Below are 16578 nucleotides of genomic sequence, written 5' to 3'. Positions count from 1 at the left end.
AAAAACATCTCCTTGGCCATGTCCCTTTCTTCCTTCCAGGTACCCTGTTGTGGGCATTTGGAGCTGTGACCCTCATTTTATGATCATGAGGTGGACCAAAGTCACCCATGGTAAACATGGCAGAATGGAAATTTGAAGAAAAGCCTCAGTTTTTGCTAACATCAAGCTCTTGAAGCACCACAGACCCCTACCTCCAAAACTTTGTTTTTATGATAGAAGCTGTTTCGGGTCATTTAAAATCAAGTACCTCTATTTACGATTCTGAGCTTGAAGGGACTGTTTTTTGTTATAAGAAAATTCCAAGCTAGGCATGGTGATGAACACACCCTTAATCCCGGGAGGTAGAGACAGGTGGATTTCTGAGTTCAAGGCCAGCCTGATTTACAGAGTAAGTTCCAGGACAGCCAGGAATACGCAAGAGAAACCCTGTCTTGAAAAACCAAACCAAACCAAAAAAAGAAAGAAAGAAAATTTCAGTGCCTCTTTAGGATAAGGGCTAGCCATTATAGAAGCAGAACTCTGAAAGGTGAAGGGTCTGGTCACAGAGAGCCTGGCGCTTCAGGATCTCAGTACTAGTGTGGAAAGCTTTGTAGCATGAATTCTAATTGGTCTAATAATAAAAACCTGGAGTCAGATATCAGGGTGAATGTAGTGGGTAACCATTCCAGCTTTGATCTGGAAGTTCCAACCTCCATTGAGACTTCAGCAACCGTCACGCCTACAAGGCGGGGCCAAGGGAGGCGCCTGGGGACCCGAGATCTGGATCGGCGGAGACTCTCTCTGTTCCAGGACCCTGGATGGTGGAGGTGGACAAAGCAGAGCTCCAGAGAACACCGCTGGACTGTGATACACCTTCCCCAGACATTTACATGGTATTTGTTATGAAATTTTGAGGCTTGTAGCACATTACCTATTAGTAACTGATCAGTCTCATCATTACCTTGTGGTAGAGGTCCTGGCAGACCTGTATGGGATCTGATATGTGTTATATATATAGGATGTTCCCTTTTTTTGATGATTTCTTGCAATTGTATGAATAATGAAGTTAATTATGTATTATCAGGAATAAATTCAGCAGTTTCAATATGTAAAACAACTCTCTCTGCTTTTTTTTTTTTTTTTTTTTTAGTTAAAAGGAGATTTATTTAATGGTGTAACTTACAAATTAAGGGATAGGTAGGTCGCGGGGTCTGGGGAAGGTGTATCACAGTCCAGCGGTGTTCTCTGGAGCTCTGCTTTGTCCACCTCCACCATCCAGGGTCCTGGAACAGAGAGAGTCTCCGCCCATCCAGATCTCGGGTCCCCAGGTGCCTCCCTTGGCCCCGCCTTGTAGGCGTGACAGTTGCTGAAGTCTCAATGGAGGTTGGAACTTCCAGATCAAAGCTGGAATGGTTATCCACTACATCTCCCCCTTTTTGTCTAAATAAGAAAGTTCTAACCTAATACAAGACTATATACAAAGGAATGGTTATCAAATATTGTCCAGGAATAATGAGGGATAATGACCTAGATAAGATGGAACTACAACCAATGCAAACAATATCAAGCAAGAAACACATACTAAAATCCAGAGAAGTATAGAGCATAGGTAAATGGCATGTTATAAAGATCATTTCAAAAGGTGTCCTATCCTAAAGAACCTGAATCTAATATTTAATATGTTCTATCTACTAAGTTGTAACTATAACTGCTAGTCTTCAATCCCATCAAAGACCTGAGAAGGAATATAATGGTACCTGAGAAATGGTAGATGGATGCAAGCAACTTTCGGGAATCTTGTAATAGTAGACCGAGACAGCTGGCAGCCTGGACAGTCACCTAATGTTTCTCAGCATTGTTGGTGCATTCAAATTGGCTACAGGCCTAAAGTATCTGACAGACCATTTTCAGAAGCAGGAATTCTGAAAGACCATCTTACCCTGTCTTGTCAGAGTACAGTGGTCGCTTTCCTTGTGTCCCGCTTGTCCAGAAAGGATAGCATTGCATTTGTACTGTCGGCCGTTGAGGCAAGGGCAGTTCTTTGCCCAGTAGGCCGTTTTGTGCCAAGAAGACAAACTTTCAAATGGAAATGTCTAGAAGCCCAACATTCTCTCAGGATCAAATTGGTGCAGCCAGGAGCAATTGTGTCTCACATCGACAGAATTCTAAGTTATTTAAATGCCATATTCTCTAGGTCTATGAAGTGTTTGAAGATTACCTGTCCATCTGACCTATGTATCTGTAAATCTGGATAACCTAACTAACGTAACTATAGAGATGACAAGCATAGGTGACTATAAATCTGTAAGTCTTATCTACCGAAATAACCTAAGGACTAAGGCTTCACGTAAACAAGGTAGACAGTCTATAAGCAAGTGTATGGTAAAGAACGATGACTTCAAAATTGTGACAATACACAAGATGTTATAACAGAGGTAGGAGTGTATAGTGTGATATATAATATGACAATAATCTTAAATATATATCAATATACCGAATATCCTAAACAGAAGTAGAACATACATAAAGTATGACAGATATAAATTTACATTTGTATCAATATACAAATATTTCAAATAAGAGTAGAAATATATGTACATTATAACAAGTATAGTTCTGTATTTGTATCAATATACAAATTATCTTAAACAGGAATATAAAAATAGTTTACATTTGTATCAACAGGTGAAAGTTGAAAGATCAGAGAAGCAGAGCAGCCAGTTCTTACCTCTACAAATCCTCAGCCTGAAAGGAGGCTGAGTTCCTCTCTCTTCCCACCTTATATTCCTTTCTCTGCCCAGACATATCACTTCCTGTCTCAACCTCCCTAATCCCTGGGATTAAAGGTGTGTGTGCCTCCCAGGAGCAAAGGCATGAGATCCCAAGTGCTGGGAATAAAGGTCTGTGCCACTACTTCCTGGTTCTGTTTCTCTTTTAAACTGGATCAATCTTGTGTAGCCCAGGGTGGCCTTGAACTCACAGAGATCCGTCTGTCTCTGGCTAACTAATGGCTGGCTTTGCCCCCTGATCTTCAGGCAAGCTTTATTTGTTAGAGCATACACAAAATATCACCACAAAGCTTAGGTCCCTTGGAGGATGGCCGCTAGGTGTCTTGCTCCCTTAGACATGCTTTAGAGCAGCGGTTCTCAACCTTCCTAACGTTGCGACCTTTTAATACAGTTCCTCATGTTGTGGTGACCCCCACCCATAACATTTTCGTCACTACTTCATAACTGAAATTTTGCTACTGTTAAGACTTACATAAATATCTGTGTTTTCCATTGGCTTCTTTGGGGTTGTGACCCACAGGTTGAGAACAACTGCTTGAGGCAAATTATGCTTGTGTATGAGAAAATGTAAAGGCCCTGGAGGGTATCAGACACATGTATCTTGAGCATAGGTGGAAAGGTGAAGGGAATGTCAGCAAATAGCTTTTTTTTGGGGGGGGGCACATGTTTCCCCAAGGGTTCAGAGACAGTGCAGAGACGTTTCAGGTTATTAAAGACTCACGTTGTCTCGTTGGAAATACTTCCTCAGGCTCTCTGGGAAAGGTTTGGCTCTCTTGCCAAATCATGAGAAGATGGCTGCCAGCACTGTATCCTCTTGGCTCAAGCTTCCTTGAGCCAGGACTCAGCTTGAGGCTGGGGCCGGCTGGGGTGGTTGGCTCTGGTCGATCTGGCGGGTCCTGTCACTTTCGGCTGAAAAAGAACTGAAGCTTGTTCTCAGCTCCGGAGGCTAGGATGAAGTCAGGGTGCTGAGAGGGCCAGGCTGCCCCAGGACCTCCTGGAGTAGGCCCCTTTGCTCCTCCAACTGCAGATGGTCCCATGCTTTCCTGGCCTGGGGCAGCATAGTTCTAGACTCTGCCTCCCTCTGTCTCTGTCTTCCCGTGGCCATCTTCTGTGTGTAGGTCTATGTTGTCATGGCACACGCGTGTGTGTCATGGCGCACGTGTGTGCGTGCACACAATCCTGTACAGGTGAGCTTACGCAGGCCAGAGGACAGCCTGAGCATTATCTTCAGGAATGCTGGCTACCTCCTTTTGAAGCCTGTGTAGCTGGTTAATTAGGTAAAAGTAGTTGGCTGGGGAGCTTCCTGTCTGCCTCGCCAGAGCTGGGATTATAAACACATACCACCATACTTTTTTTTTTTTTCCACGTGAGTTCTGGGGATCCAACTGAGGTCCTTGTTCTAATGGGGCAAGTGCTCTCCCACTGAGCTGTCTCCCAGCCTTGAGGGGGGCTTTCTTTTTCTGAGGACACCTAGATCAGCATGACCTCAGTGACCTCACTTACCTTGACTTGATGATATCTTCGAGACCCTGTTTCCAAATACAGTCACATAAGCAGCTGCTGGGGGTGAGAACTTCGGCTTGTCTTGCTAAGGGACACCACTCAACCCATGTGTCAGTCACTCGTCTGTGTAATGTGATGTTCTTATTGGCCAAGCCTGTATCACACACATATCTGCCTGGATTTACATGGATTCAGGCTGAGGAGGAAGGCCCTCTGAGGGGACTGTATTGCTAGCAGGCCGAAGCTTCAAGGCTGATGGAAGCAGCAGTGGGAGGGGTCGCCAGCATGAGGAGAGAGCTTGAGTGATCTTTCTTCAGTGTGAGCAGCCCATGTTCCTATTCTTCTGTCCCGGTCCAGTCCCCTCTCCCACTTCCATCCTTTGACTGGTGGGGTGGGGGTGGGGCGGGCTAGGGGCTAGGGAGGAGATAGATGGAAGAAAGAAAGCTAAGCCACCAGGAGAGTCCTTTTGTGTCACCCCCTAACTCCACTGTGCCCTCACTGGCTGAGGCTTAGCCCGAGGCTAGCCTTGATGCTGGATGCTCATGTACACACACACATACACACACACACACACACACACACACACACACACACACACACACACCCCTTATAGGGTCCTTTGAAGAGTGCTGTTGCAGTACAGCTTGGGTAGGTGACATCATCAGAACTCTGGAAACTGATGGACCCTCCACTACTCTTCTTATTTATTGACAGGTGTTCCCTCTACCTTGGGAGGCAGAGAGGATGTCCCGAGGCAGGAGAAGGTGTACAGGCCACGGGGAGATGGTGGAAAGAGACAGGTTCCCCAGTTTTCCCAACGTCCCAGTTGGCCACTCACTTGCTGATGCATTTGGCTGTTGGGTTTTTTATTTTCCTCTTCCTATCCAGCTCTCTATGGAAGGTCCTGGAGCCCTAGAGCCTGAGAAATAGCCTGGGCTCTGCAGCTCACCACTTCCTGTATGCTGGCCTTATCGCCATTGGGACAGGGACGTGGCTCACAATTCCCTTTTGTTTAGAACACATGGGGTGACATGTGGGAGAAGAAACTGGAACCAGGCCAACCCTGTGCAGATCCTGGTGCTACCGTGGGGCCCTGAATTAGCATTATTTCTCTGAGCCTGTTTCTTCCCTACAAAATAGGAAATGAGAATAGCCCCCAACCCTTGCGGAGGCTGCAGTATCCCTGAGTTAATGTCTTGCAGGCTGGTCTGTGGACATCTCAGACCCTGAACACAGGCCACAAGAGCCTCCAGGTCTTAGCTAATGATTGTCCCGGTAGGTGAGTTCGTAGTGCCCTGGGAGGGAAGGGAGCGGTGTGTGATTGCTCTGGACCCCCTCCAGTGGAAGGGCTAGGGGAGGGGGGCTCCTAGTGGAAATCCTAGAGCCAGGTGCCCAGACCAGGAGTGGAGTGGTCTGACCAGAGAAGTGAGCTGCTTTGGGAGGCAGTGAGGTGTGAGTATGGAAGGGAGCGAGCAACCTGTCCTACTTTAGGGCAGTGGGGAGCCATGGAAGATTTTTGAGTGGGTGAGAACATTTTCAGGAGGAAAGGTATTTTGGCAGCTCTTACCCAAGGTGGGTTGGCTTTTACCCAAGCTAGAGACTAGATTCTGAAGGTAGTTCTGAAACAGCAAAAAAAAAAAAAAAAAAAAAAAAGTCTGAGCTAGAATGTGTGACTACTACATTTTAGTTCTGGCCCTCTGAATCAGCTCTCCGATGGCACGCAGGCAGAGACCCTGGTGTTTTAGTAGAGTTTGAGTGTTATAGTAGGTTTTAGGCAGGCCTGCTCTTTGCTTTTCTGTGGCCTGTGTTCTGGTCATTGGTTGCAGAGCCTTGTGGGAGAGGCTTTTTGGAGGCCTCAAGGGAGCTGAATTAAAAGGCTTCACTGCCTTGGCCCCATGGCTTCCTGGCTGGTCACCTGGCCCAGCCCTCAGTGGGGCTATTCGAGGCTGAGCATTGACAACTGGCAAAGACAGAGGGCCCTGAGGTTTGACCAGAGCGGGAGCTGGTACCTTTTACCCTTGAGTAGAGGCCCCAAGGTCTGGCTGTCTATGCATAGTTAGCTAGGCCGTGATGCCTGGCAGGCTACTGCTGGACTTGGAATGTGAGCTGCTGGACATTCAGCTCAGGCAAAGGCTCTAGACATGGGCTGTGAATGCAGGATTCTGAAGTGAGGTAGATCTGTCTTTTAATGCTCCTCCCCTGCCCTAATGGGGGTGGATCTGGGCTAGACCCTGGGTTACAATGGCAGAGAGCTCTTTAGCTGCTGCTTCATGCTTAGCTTGGCTTCTCCCCTGGCTAAACTGAGGACAGAGGCCGCTCCTCCCCTCCTCTTCCTCCTTCCTTTTTCCTCTAAGATCTCTGCCCCCCCGCCCCCGCCCCCCCCCCCCCCCCCCGTGGTGCTCAGTCAGACCCCTGGTCAGTTACTGCTTGGGAATGTCCTGTGACTGGCCCCAGGTGGCTCTGGGTCCTGCGTTTGCAGGGCCCTGTGACTCCAGCCCCAGAGTCAGTCATCAGCTGTCAATCCTCCTGCAGTCACTCAGCTTTGCTCGACAGGGTTGTGAGTTAACCTTTATGCTGCCTTTCTCAATAATTACCAGCCTGACTTCATCACCCTCCCCTTCCTTTTGACTGGGCCTCAGCTTCCCCTTTCTGTGAAGGAGGCGTTGGACTCCGTCACAGACTGGTGACTCAGATGTAGCCAGGCCCACTCCTGGCTTCTTTGTCCTACCTAAGGTTTTTCCGTTTTTCTTTAAATCCATTGCCAGTGTGTAAACCCGTTTCCCTATTCTGGCAGCCTCAGGGCCAGGTCTTCTGTGGACATTGCAGGTTGGCATTCTCTGTGTGTGCTGAGACTCCCCTGCAGCGTCTGGTTCTGACTTCCAGAGTGATGAGACAGCACAAGAGAGAAGCGGGGGTCTGATTGTTCCCCAGAGTGCCTGTCGCCGAGGACCTGGGCTTGACGGAGGAGGCTTGCCACTTGAGTGTGGGAAGGAGTATGGCAGTGGACTTGGTGGCTGGAAATACCTTAAGGACAAAGCTGCAGCCAGGATGGTAGCCAGGTGCATGCTGGGGGCCCATTGTGAGAGAAAGAAGAACAAGCCAGCCATGTGAGGAGAACCTCGAGCATGTTCCCTACAGGACTCAGTCATGCCCCCAGCTCTTGGCTGCCGGTCAAGAGAGGTTATGGCCTAGGGTGTCTCTTGGGACTTTGTTCTTCTGTGGCCTAGACCTGGCTTCGGCAACACTGCAGCCTTGGGGTTCATTGGCCACAGAAGCTAGATTTCCATTGAGCCCCAGATGGGTCTTGCCACCTCCTACTTAGCTGAGGCTGCCCAGGTGTGGGCACATAGTCCTTCTGGTGCCCCTTGTTCATCTAGGCAGCATGGAGTGGAGGCGTATTTTCACCCAGATGGCATTGCCTGTGTGCCAGATGTGTGTGGCTTTCCTGTTGGAAGTATCCCCTAAAGGAGAAAGTGGTCAGTGGGGTGACTGTGTGGGTGTTGGGAGTTTTAGAGTGGTCAGAGGAGTGAGCGTGAACCCCTTTTGTGCATACTCGGATAGATTTGCACCCTGGCACCCCAACTCTGTGGCCCATTGAGCTTCTGCCTCACACCTTAGCGCTCTTAACTCACCTGTGGCCCATTGGGCCATGCTAGGTCAATATTGACGCTGATGCCAAGAAGTTTCAAAGGTTTTCCTCAAAGTGTAGGCTTTGGTGGGAAGCTGGCCATGCTGCACAAAAGAGTTTGCCCTTGAAGTCAAACATGAGAGAAGACTGGAGCTCTGTCATCCTTGGGGAGACCCCCCCCCCACCTTTCTCCACCAGCTTCTCCCTCTGTTCCTAAGTTCCCTGTCCAACCTGGATCTCCTGATAAGTTGCAGGGTGTGGCAGCCCCAGTGGGAAATGGAGACAGCACAGGTTTGAGTTTGGATCTTTTTTCTCCCCCCAAGACAGGACTTCTCTGTGTAACAGCCCTGACTGTCCTGGAACTCCCTTTGCAGACCAGGCTGGCCTCGAACTCACTGAGATCCACCTGCCTCTGCCTCCCAAGTGCTGGGATGAAAGGCGTGTACCACCACCACCTGGTATAAGTTTGGATCTTTGCCTCAGTGCCCCGCCAGGGCCCAGCTCACTTTGTCTTAGTTCCCAGTCTTGTCTCTTGTCCTGTTCAGGGTGTGTATTTATCAACACCTTCAAAATGATGGGACCACAGACTCCGTTAAACCTTTTTGGCAAGTGGGTGTGTGGCGGGGCCTTCCCTGTGGCATCAGGTCACCCAGGCATTTAGGTTGAAGTTTTTTGGCTGGGAGGAAGAGGACCCGTGTTTGTCACTAGGCACAGATGAACAGAAAGTGACTGTTACCCATCACCTGGCTGTTTATTGGGAGTGGCAGAGTAGAAGAGGATGCTTGTTTGGCTGCCTGTGTTTGAAGCTTGGAGTTGTTACTGTGAGATCCAGGACATGTCTTTGCACTCTTAGAAGGCTAAATCCTTAACAGGGGAAATGACTAGCTGGTCCTACTGCAGAGGGTGTTAACAAGAGAGGCAGATTTTGTTTTGTTTTTGTTTTTGGAGACAGGATTTTTCTGTGTAGCCTTGGCTGTCCTGGAACTTGCTCTGTAGACCAGGCTGGTCTTGAGCTTAGAGGTCCACCTGCCTCTGTCCCCTGAGTGCTGGAATAAAGGGTGTGTGTGCCACCATGCCTGGCACATGAGAGAGGCAGATATCCAATCAGTGAGGGTTCAACATAATATTCTGCAGTGCTGTGTGGGGCAGGTGACGTTGCTGTTTATCGTTTTGTAGGTACCTGTGGTGTTCAGTGCGATGGGGGACACAGGCTCGATGAGATGGGATTCTTGCTGCCTGGAGCTTATGGGTAGAGGACATTGGCAAGGACTGTAGTGGGAGATGTGCTGTATTTTCGGAGTTCCTAGCATCTGATCCTTCCAGTTTACCCACAACAGTCTCTTCTGTAGTCTAGATTTTCCTCCTCTGGCCTTAGAGGCCAGACCCAAAGGATTTTGTTGTTCTGTTGGCTCTTCAGGACACCTGTCACAGTGTCTCTACAGCACAGGAAGGTTGTAGGCGAAGAATGGTGAATCCTGGTTGGATTCGGGCAGGGTGATGAACCTCACAGCCTGCTGCTAGGAATAATTTTGTGTACCCTTGGGCCTCTAGCTTCTGTTGCAGGTCTCTCTGGCTTCTAGCTTTTTCTGAGCTGCACGGTAGTGTTCAAGTGAGGCCCTTCGTTACTCACGCCAGCCTGGTGAGTTCTGTTGTTTGCATTCCAGACGCAGAACCCCCAGGATTTAGAATGTGCACCTGCTGTGCACAGGTTATCCTGATCAGAGGGAAGGGATGCCTCCACTGCCAGCAGAGAGGATCATGGGAGGATTCTGGAAGGAGGAAATGCTTAAAGGGGGATTTTGTGGCACAAGGGCTTGGAGCCCCAGGAAGGTTATGGAAGAGGCCGGACCTTGTTCAGTGTGGCGAAAGAACATGGAATCCACGCATGCAGAGGATTGCTCCTTTCATGAGTTTCATTTGTTCACAGAGGTCATGAAACAGGGACAAGCCCCCTTTACATCCCAGCTTGCCCGTCGTAGCCTGGCCCTGGCCCAGCTTCTTTGACTATAAATGACAGTGTGTCTGAGTGCTGGGGCCTTGTCGGGAGAGGACACCTTTGAGTGTGGAGCCCAGGCGCCGAGTCAGGCTACACACTGGGCCTGCTGGCCCTGCATGCCTGCATGGATTGGGACAGGAGGGCAGGGGATGGGGTGTCCGTCTTATCTGACCTACTTATACTTTGTGAAGTGAGACTGAGTTATCTTTCGTACAGGTGAGGGTATGCAGCTTTGGGAAGTTAGTAAATTGCCCTTTTTCCAGGCCAGCCAGCCAGCAGCCACTGTGAGGACTGTGTTTAGTTCTTCTGTCTCCCAAGCCTGGCTGGTTCCCACCAGTGCATGGGCCTGACCCGAGTGTGACGGTCACAGAGAATGATCGTGGCAGTGATCCAGGGTAGGCACAGAGCCACTTCCTGCTCAGGGAGTGCCAAGTGACTTCTGGCTTCCCAGAGTGCGGGGAATGTTTAAATGACCCTCAGAGAGGCAGGGTGCTCTAGAGGAGGCAGGTGTGGGTGGTGTGGGTGCTGGCATTTAGGGGCACACCTAGGCCTTGGTGTCTGTGGTAAATGTGGGGTGGCTGGGCAGGAGTGGTGGGCCAGAAGCTGTGTACTCAGGTTAACCTAGAACTCACTTTGTAGGGGAGTATGGCCTGGTGGGCAAAGATCTGTTTGTCTTTCCCGTGTCCTGTCTTGCCCTTGTACCTCAAGAGGGTTGTAGGCCCTCAGACCTTGCTTTGACAGAGAAAAGCAAGCCTTGCTTCATAAAGCCAGTCGGAGCCTAGCTGGGCCCCGTGTTCCCTCATACAGGTCCTCTAAGTCCTCAGTTTCCTGCTCTGTGAAATGGGCATGAATCCTGTATTGTATTCTTCCTCTAGGTAGTGAGATGGATAATAGTTTCTAAAACTAAGACAGTTTAGTCCCGAAGGAAGGTGACATTGCTGGAATTCATGGATATTCCAACATCTGGCCTATGGTCTGAGTGGGAAGAACAGCCCACTCCTGCTCTAACCCCTTCCAGACCCTCTCCCTCAATGTGGGTGGGGAGGCTAAGGTGGGGGGAGAACCTTCCTAGAAACAGCCGGGAGCAGAGGGCGAGGCATGAAGGGAGAGGTAGGTGGGTGCTGGTCTCTGGCACTCGGAACCTTGGCTTCATTGTGTAAGAGAAGGCAAGTCTGTGGTGTTAACCATGGTGGCATACTGTGACATCTTGGGGTGATAGGAGAAGGGCGGGGATCAGGGAATTTACTCTCAAACTTGGGAGATATCGTTAAGGGCACAGTTCAGGGTGGTGGGGAGGGAGGGGAGACAGGAAATAGCCCAAAACTTTTAGGAAGAGTTCTCAGGACCTTATTTTCTGGCCTGCCCTGGAGGGAGACGCCCCTTTTCCCCCGGGACCAGGTTTCAGGTGGCTGCCTGAGCCTGGTCCTTTGTGGGAAGTGCTTTTCCAGTCTTGAACCCACTCTCACAAGGGCATTGGGTGTAATTTCCTTTTCCTGTGTTAGTATAATTGTACAGTTAGAAGCAGCCAAACGTTAAAGAGTGGGAATTGGTTCAATAAATGACACCGTATTGACCTTTAGAAGATAGGAAGCAGCACAGGAGTATGTTCGTTATGGCATGTTATTTAAAAGTGGCATCCAGGATATGTAACAAAATGTTATCAAATATCTCAGAAATCAAGGTGAGATTGGTACGGGTAAGTGGGAGTTTTAGATCTCTTACAATGGCTGTGAATTAAATTGATAAGGAGAAAAAGACAGTTTTGTTTTAAAGTGGCATTTCCTTATGGTGGCACAGGACTCAGTCAGGCAGCTCAGGAGAAGCTGCATGTCTGCCCCCTCAGGCCAGCAGAGGAAGCGATACCCGAGTCCTCTCTGCCTTGAGCCCTCAGACCTGACCTTGTCTGGAAGCTGGGTTTGAACCTCCACCCTGTGCACTGAGTTCCAGCTTAGCCTTGGGTTCCTTGTGGGGACTGGGGGCTGGCCGACTCCACAGATGTTCGCCCCGGTGGACCCAGAAGGCATTCTCATTCCAGGTCACTTGACGTAGAGCTAGGGCCCAGAGCCTTGTTGGCCTGTAGTCTCTGGCTGCCATTTCCTCCCACTGTGAGAACCAACCTCTGTGGTCTTGAAAAACTTTTAATAATTTTCATCAGAAGTCAGTGTGAGTTTGGCTCGTAGTCATCTCTGAAAGGAAGATGCCTGCACTCTGTTCTGTCCATCATCGTTTTTGCCCCCCCCATCCCCCACTGTGCATGCAGGTGGGATCTGATGTCCTTCGTGAAGAAGTGAAGGCTTTTTTTTTTTTTTTTTGGAGGCAGGGTCTCTCTTATGGCTGTCCTGGAACTTGCTATGTAGACCAGGCTGGCCCCAAACTTGCAGAGATCCACCTGCCTTTGCCTCCTGAGTGCTGGGATCAAGGGCGTGCACCACTGTACCGGGCAGCCATGATAGACTCCTGTCAGCACCACAAAGCAGATGGGGATGGCTTCTTGCAGGGTAAAGCAGATGGCTAGGAGGTTTTCTCTGCACATGGGCTTCTTCTGCAGTTCCCAGTAATTGGGACTGGCTGGACCCAGAGCAGTGCCATCCAGGGAGCAGGAGAGCAGGTCAGGAGCCTTCAGGGCTCTCTTGTCTAGTAGCCTGGCCCTGCAGACTCCTCTAACAAACAGGAGTCACTGGCTTAGCAGAAAAAGAGCATCGCTGATTTTATGGCCATTGCCAGAGGGAGCCTTTCCCAGCACCTCAATAATTGTAAGGCACTGGAAATCCCACCCCATGACAACAGGTAGGTCTCTTCTGGTCCCTTGTGGCTGCTAGTGTCTTTTAGCCCTAATCCCTCTCTGCACTGAGAGGTTTTTCTTAGCAACTCCCCTCCCCAAGCTGCCCGCCTCCCTGGGTACTGAGTTGCGTGGGAGAGAAGGCAGCTTGTTGGTGATGATCCCAGAGTGGTAGAATAGGGTAGTGTTCCTTGGGGAGAGCCCTCAGCTGGTCCAGGGCTGAGTCTGATGAGTCATGAGCCACATGGGTTTTAGAAAGCTGGGGGTGGGGAACATGGAGAGACTGTCACCAGCAATGATAGGTCTCCAGGGCCAGATGGGGCCCGTATCCCTGCCAGCATCTTGGGAAAAGACACATTTTGAGAGGAGCTGATATTGGGAGCTCAAGGCATGTTACCCTTTGCTGTCTCTGTGTCTTTGCTCTTATCTTGAACTTTGGAGACGCCTGCAGTTCTTCTCATACTGTCTTAGAGAAGCTATCCTGGTGCCTTGACCATTTCAGATTGGTGCAGGAGACCTGGGTCAGGAGTAGCTGCTCCCAGCAGTGACTCTATGATTCTGTCATCAGCTCCCACAGCTCTCTGGTCATGGGTTTCTCTGGGAGAGGCTGGTTCACTCACTTGGGTAGGGTGAACTTGGACTTGGTGAACACCTCCCAGCATAGCCACCTATTTCCAGACTCTAAGGATATTCCTCAGGAAGGAGACAATTTTGAGCTAGGCACCCTAGTGCTCTGGTTAAGCTGGGACAAAGTGGCTGCTTAATATCACATGCTCGAGTCCTACCACTTGTAGAGAGCAGGTCCACTACCCACATGACCCAAGGTGCTGGCTTCATCTGCTGGGAACAGTGGGGCTAGTAACTGAAGGGGAAGCTCTGGCAGAAGGCCACTCCAGGTTAGCGGAACCCTGCCTTTGCTGTCAATTGCTGCTGAGTAGGATCGATAGTACGTGGTGCCGCCAGGCACCAGGTTCCCATTAGCTGGGTCCACCCTCAGCTTTGGATGTGCCTGGCAGACCACTGCTTCCCAATCACTAGGGTCCACAGCAGCCATGTAGGATTGTGATACTCTAAGTCCTTCTTCCTGTTTCCCAGGCAACACTGCTTTTTTGACTGTTGACTTCCCAATTCCTTCTGGCTCCATGTGCAGATTTCCAGAGTTTGTGCTGTTTATTTGGGAGTTCATGATGTATATGTTCAGTTATATCCACCTCCTCTGAGTGGTCTTGACCCTAGCTTGTTGGTAACTTTGGACCACTCATGGCCCGTGTATTCTTTTACCTCATTGCCCCAATGGCACACCATGTCTGCTCTGAGACCAGCCCACTCTCTTCCCCCTCACCCCAGCCCCCTCCACCATTACTCTGGGGCTAGCTATGGCGTGAGCACCGGTTACCCTGTGTGAATGAGAAACTGATACAATGTGACCAAGGTCTCCCAAATCAGCCCGAGATAAGAGTCCAGCTTAGACAACACGTTTCCGGGGCCAGGAGGTGGCGGGTAGAGAAGAGCAGCCCACTGTCTTAGATACAGTGGAGCCCAGTGGAAAGAGAAAATGCCCCGAGAAGCCACAGAACTGGATTGAAGCCTGCGAGGTGTCCAGGGGTCAGTGCTTCTGGTCCAGGGGAGGCCAGTTAGGCTGAGGTGACAAAGTGACTGGAGGGCCAGAACGTTGGGGTGGAGGGGACCCTGGAGGCTGGGCCCAACAGTACAAACCCCTGAGCTTTGGTGTTGTCCACTGCCCATGTGTTGGGCAATGCCAGCTGTCCCTACTGCCACCCACTGCTGTGACTCCCATCTCACTTCTCTTTGGCCCTTCTTGGTGGGTTATTACATATCTACACAGCCAGCACAGACATTCCTTGAGCCCCCACCTCTTGCATGATGTGAAGGATCCCAAAGCATCCGGGCAACAGACCCTGTCCTCCAGGGAAAATTGCACAGTGCCCCAGATGGCTGGCTGTGAGGGAGCCTGCCTCAGTTTCCATCCTTGGGGAGGGCTCTTGCAAGCGAACAAGGGAATGAGAAGGTGGAGGTGGGAACCGGTTGGAGGAGCTGGGGTCACCTTCTGAGGAGGCTGCGGGAGCCTCAGAGGGAGGGAACATTTTTGAGAGGGAGAGTTTCTGAGTCTGGATTGAGAAACTCGGGAACCCATCTGCATCCTGGTGAATGTGATGGCTTTGCCCTTGATGGCGTGGACTTTCCATAGTCAGCTTGCTTCTGCAGGGCCCTGGAGGGTGGTTGCCATGGTAACTCTTGGTCTCTGCGGGTGGCGTGTGGCTGAAGCCACCTCCCAGTTCATTCCAGTGTGATGGGGGAAGGGTTCTGAGAGGGGCCATGGGAGGAAGGCCTGAGGCTGGGGAGTAGGAAACTAGAAAACACTGGTCTACTTTGGGGCTTCACGTTTGGATGGGGACCTGGGACCCCAGCATCAGAGGCTACCCCTCTTCAATTTCTGACAGTGGAGAAAGACCTCGAGCCAGACCATATCCCCACCCCTTGACTGGAACAAATCCCGAGCGCCTCCACGCTGTCCCCAGCCCATGGTTCTGGTCATGCAGGCCCCATCCCCGCTGTCCCTTTCCGTCTCTTCCCCTTCTGTTTGTGTTCTTGTTCCAGACCCATCCTTGTTGCAGGGCCCTCCTGCCTCTTCCGTGGTCCTTCAGGCCAGTCTCTGTTCCTCAGGGCATCTCACCTGGTGGCTGGTCTAGTTCTGACATGGTATCCTCCTTCATTCCCAGCAGGACACCCCTGCTTGGCTCCTCCGGCTTCTGTGACAGTCTTGCTCTGGGCTCCCTCCTCTGGCAGCCACTGTGTACTTACTGCACCCATTTTCTCTGGCCAATGTTGGGGCATTGGATGGGAAGCCACCCCAGGAAGAGAGCAGTTTTTTTCTCTGTGTCACAAGTGAAACCCACGGGTTCTGTGGCATGTTCGCCCAGTCCCACGAGGCATAGCCCTGCTGATGTAGTTACTTTAACTCGGTGTCCATCGAAGAATGGACCCCTCTACACTGTCCTTGCCCACCCTAGGCCTAGTGAGATCAATCAAGGTCCTACACTTGCTCCTGTGATTGCCATGATGGCAAATGACACGTAGGTGCAGGCCTCTGAGAGTAAACTGGGGCCCTGCATGTTGACTATGTGGATGTCATTTGTAGAGACCTGGAGAACCTCAAGCCTAGCCTGTCGTCATGACAGTCCAGGGTACAAGCACATCTGTTGTCATCTTCCCTGGGTCAGAGCCTTCTTAGTGGCTCACACTGATGCCCAGTGAGATAGAACCCTTCAGGCCTTTTGCCAAAGGCCCCAAGTCCACTCCAGGGGGGAGAGACTGGCTTCCTAGGGTACAAAATTGTTGCTGGTGTTTGTCACCCACTGCCCTGAGCTCCCAGGCAGTGTCTCATGGCTGTAGAGTGCATCACAGTCAGGAGACACACTCCTCCTCATGAATCTTAGTGATGTGCCAAGGTCACAGCTAGAGCCAGGGTGATGATACAAGTCATCTAGGATCAGGCTGATTGCAAGCTGCTCTCGCAGCACTGTGTGTGTGTGTGTGTGTGTGTGTGTGTGTGTGTGTGTGTGTGTGTCTGTGTGTGTCTGCGTGTGTCTGTCTCTCTGTGTGTCTGTGTGTGTGTGTCTGTACACACACACACACACACACACACACACACACACACACACACTCCACAGAGATCCTTACCTCCTCAAGAGGCAGAGAGGCAGAGGGTTTAGTTGGATCCCAACATTTCTTTGAATTCTGTTTCATTCTCTGGAATTCTCCCAGGTGAAGAGGCAGGTTTCAGCATTGCCTGTCTCTAGTGCACCAGCCTGTTAGAGACCTTTAATACTCCTTAATATTATGTGAAACCATACCAGGTTGGAAATGGCCTCAAGGGATGCTG

The 16578-nt window shown here is 50.4% G+C and overlaps 1 protein-coding gene across 1 annotated transcript in view; it reads left to right on the top strand.

The window, feature by feature from the left end:
• Window positions 1–16578, top strand: part of Itpk1 (inositol-tetrakisphosphate 1-kinase) — a 141566-nt gene that overhangs the window by 54845 nt on the left and 70143 nt on the right. The gene's annotated exons all lie outside the window — the stretch shown is intronic.

Source organism: Peromyscus eremicus, chromosome 14 (genome assembly GCF_949786415.1).
Source record: "Peromyscus eremicus chromosome 14, PerEre_H2_v1, whole genome shotgun sequence".
In the NCBI taxonomy this organism is placed as follows: domain Eukaryota; kingdom Metazoa; phylum Chordata; class Mammalia; order Rodentia; family Cricetidae; genus Peromyscus; species Peromyscus eremicus.
This window is presented reverse-complemented; position numbering and strand designations above follow the sequence as displayed.